We start from the raw sequence: 3,875 nt of genomic DNA on the forward strand, positions 1-3,875 counted from the left end.
GTAAAAATCTTCCCGTGCCTCTGTCAAATTACATATTTGACATGAGGGCGAAATCAAATCACAAATTGACCTGCTTTCGAAAAAAAATCACTCTGCTGACCCTTTCATGTGGCGCCCGACAGCGAGGCGCCGCACACTACTATGCAGCGCCCTTCCCTTAAGCGTCGCACATCCAGCCAGCGTGGCAGCCCTGGGCCAGTTTGCGGCCCCACAGACAGCAGTGCAGCGCCTAAGGCATGGGCGCCACACTGTGTAAAGTGCAGCGCCTATGGCTTTGGCGATGCACATTGACTTAAGCCGCATCGGGCCAGCCCCTCCCAGACAGTTCTTCCCCCTCTGAGGAAGTTGCTCTCTGTACAAAGAGCGGCGGCGGCGCCCCCTTCGGATCCCCCCACACCCCTCTCAGATCTGAAGTTTTGAGGCCCGGATTTGATCTCCAATCCCTCCTACTAGGTAAACTCCTCCGTTCCCTTTCTTTTCCTCCGTTATTTCGTTGCATTTTTATGGATTTGCCCAAGATTAGGTGGAACTTTTGATTTACTTGGTTTGGATCTTTGTTTGCCCCCCCACTATATGATTCTTGTTAGTGACACGTAGATTGTATATTTTTTTAGATATATATGAGATGCCTAGTTTTGTAGATAATTATGAGACGTTGAGTTTTGTAGCTATATGTGAGATGTTGATTTTTTTAGATATATATTAAATGTTGAGTTTATTTGAAATATGAGATGTTGATTTATTTGAACGCATATGACATACTAGATATATATATGAGAATTTGCAATCATTTGAGATGAACTCATATATGTTTATTTGAGATGAACTCATATATGTTTATTGTTTGAACTTTGTAAGGATGGTTTGGCTTCTCAACAATGCCATTGACACACAACACCGGGCCTACATGATGCGCGAGAAGGGGCCGGTAATAATGAGTAATCTAAATATTTAGTAAATTTGCCTTTAGTTGAAATTGACATGCCCTAAGATTTGTCATTACTTGTTTTTTGCAGAAGCTTGAACCTCTGAAGATTCGGTATCACGGGGTCTCTGGTCCTGCCATGCCTTACGATGAGCGGTACACACCGTACATCAAGCAGGCAGGACTACTCCCGTGGATTCAGTTGGTTAGCCGGTCGACGCCGAATCTGAACGCTCCACTGGTGTCCGCTCTTGCTGATCGGTGGAGGCCGGAGACGCACAGTTTCCATCTTCGGACTGGGGAGATGACCGTGACGCTCGAGGATGTCTCGCTGATCACCGGTCTTGCTATCGACGGGATGCCTCTCTGTATGAGCACCGATTCTGATGGGTGGCGCGAGCAGATGATTGCTCCTATCGGTATGGCTCCTACCGAGGCTGAGGCTGATGTAGAGGAGTCAGAAGAGCCGAAGAAGAAGGAAAGGAAAGCAGCCGGAGCTGCTTTCACGTGGATTCAAGCAAACTTTGCGCATTGCCCGGGCCACTGATGATGTGATACAGACACATGATCGTGTCTATATGCGGTATGTTGTCTCGAGGACTTTGTTTCCTGACTCCACGGGCAAGAACGCTCCATGGATGTGGCTGAAGGCGTTGACCGTCTTCGATAGCAAATGGAGCTGGGGTTCAGCGACTCTTGCATACTTGTACCGACAGGTAGTTGGTTTGTTTTGTTATCAACTCATTTGTTCATTACCAATGCAACCTTGTTGTCAACTTAACATTGTTTTTCTTTCATATGCAGTTGGACGATGCGTGTTGCAGGATCACAGATAGGGCAGGCATTGGTGGTAATATGCTTCTACTTTCTATATGGAGCTGGGAGCGTCTGCCTGTTGGACGCCCGAAGAGCGTCAGGTTTAATCCTTGGTATGAAGATGAAGATGACGACTTACGGCGCCCACTTGGGCTTACAAGTGGGATGTGGTTTCCGAGATGACGAACGATGTCAATCTCATGTACCAAAAGTACATTGCCGAGTTGGACACGATTACGCCTGAGCAGGTAACGAGGTCATTACTTCAGTCATTTCTCATGCTTGCCTGAAAAAAAGTCACCAATTTTGCATTGTTGCCCTATTTCATAGGTGGAATGGCAGCCATATGGCGCCGATGACAGACTTGGGTACACCCCGGAGTTTTCCATCAACCCGATGTGCTTGCGGGATAGGGATCTCTGGCTTATGCGGTGCCCACTAATATGCAACTGGGCTGTTGAGTTTTATTTGCCACATCATGTGTTTCGTCAGTTTGGTCTGTTCCAGCCTCACCCGCCGGAATGGGTGGATACAGACAAAGCACTTCATAGGTAAGAGAGCGTATTGACTAAGCATCGTCAGTCCTTCTTGATTTTGCTAATGTTTGGTATTGTACCATGCAGGTTGGACAGGAGAAGGCAGCGGAAGATAAAGGACTGGGACAAGCATCATGCTTCGTATGTTACCCGCTTCCAGCTTTGCGTGGAGCAAGCTCGTAGTAGTGCACGCGCCCAGCTTCGTGAGCATAACCCACTTGCTTTTGATAACTACATACGATGGCTTCTTGAAAATACTCGAGTTGAGATATGCCCGCCGGCATATAATGAGGATATTCTTGAAGAACCCGTGAACTTTGAGGATCTATCAAAGGGGAAGTACAACAGAGATGTCAGGGTAGGGCAAGGAGTCCCTGCTGTTCCGGTGATTAACTATGTGGTAAAGTGTTCCTTCTTTACTTTCCCGTTGGCCGTATTACACATGTCTGAATGGCTAACGTGTTCATTCTTTCTCATCCGCAGCGCACCGAGATCAAGAAAGCAGCTGATGAGAGCCAGTCTATTCTGGAGAACACACCGGTTGGAAAAGGCAATGATGATGGTTCACTACGAGCATTCCTCAAGGTACATATCGCATTCACTATGAGAGCCAGTCTATGTTGCGGAGTTTGATATCTTCCACACTTGTTCATGTTACAACGTCAGGCCAGGAAGTTAAGGCGGTTATCGAATCTTCTCGGTTGCCGTGATCCCGAATTTGATGAACCATCTGCCTCCAGGTCTGGTACACCATCAGACCCCTCATCTCACCATCAGGGGGACGATGTGAGTTCCTCATATGCTTATCTGGATGATGAGGGTGCGGTCACCCAAGAGGTATGACTAATCCTTTAGATGTGATTCTCACTTGATTACGACGCTGGTCTTCACCATATTGTTTGATTGTGTGATAGGGCCATGACATTGATGATGACATGACTTTGGCGGACGCTCAACTTCGGTCCCCATATGTGTTCAAGCCTAGGCAGCCCAGACGCCGGTACACGCCCAACGACTTTGACAACAGAGGCAACCCAAAGGTGGTCGTAGGGACCTCGCGGATGGCTAGCTTGGATCATGAGGCGGAGGCGGAGGCGGAGGAGGAAGTGCAGGAAGAGGAGGCTCGTCCACCCAGGAAGAAGAAGATTGCCTCCAGGCGTGGCACCAGGAACACGCGCGGAAAGCATTAGTGCTTATGTTTTTTAGTGCTCTTGTAGCCGTTTCATTAGGTTGATGAACTTGTGAGGTTATGTTATATGTTGGTGAACTCTTACTAGTGTGGTATTTGTGTTTGCGAAGTAGTAGTAATGTTGAATTGTCCTAAATGATGTGATGTTCAAGTTATTAGTTGTCTTTGTTCAGTATTTGTGTTTACAGTAATTTTAGTTATGTTGAACAAGTTATGTGAGTGCTGCATGAGCCCAAAATGGCATCTGTTTCTGTAGTTTGGCAATTAACAGCACTGCAGCGCCCAACAGCCAGGCGTTGCACTGTACTGTGCAGCGCCCAACGCTTAGGCGCCGCACCATACAGTGCAGCGCCCGTCTCATAGGCGCTGCTCAACTGGCCATGGCTATCCAAAGAGCCACAGAAGGCTT

At 47.6% G+C, this 3,875-nt stretch overlaps 1 long non-coding RNA gene across 1 annotated transcript; it reads left to right on the forward strand.

The window, feature by feature from the left end:
* The first annotated feature begins 2,937 nt into the window (after positions 1-2,937).
* LOC120975816 (uncharacterized) lies at positions 2,938-3,657 on the forward strand. Its single transcript, XR_012180987.1, has 2 exons — positions 2,938-3,114; positions 3,192-3,657. It is a non-coding gene; the product is annotated as an uncharacterized lncRNA (long non-coding RNA).
* Positions 3,658-3,875: the final 218 nt, after the last annotated feature.

This window comes from Aegilops tauschii, chromosome 3 (assembly GCF_002575655.3).
Source record: "Aegilops tauschii subsp. strangulata cultivar AL8/78 chromosome 3, Aet v6.0, whole genome shotgun sequence".
Classification (NCBI taxonomy): Eukaryota; Viridiplantae; Streptophyta; class Magnoliopsida; order Poales; family Poaceae; genus Aegilops; species Aegilops tauschii.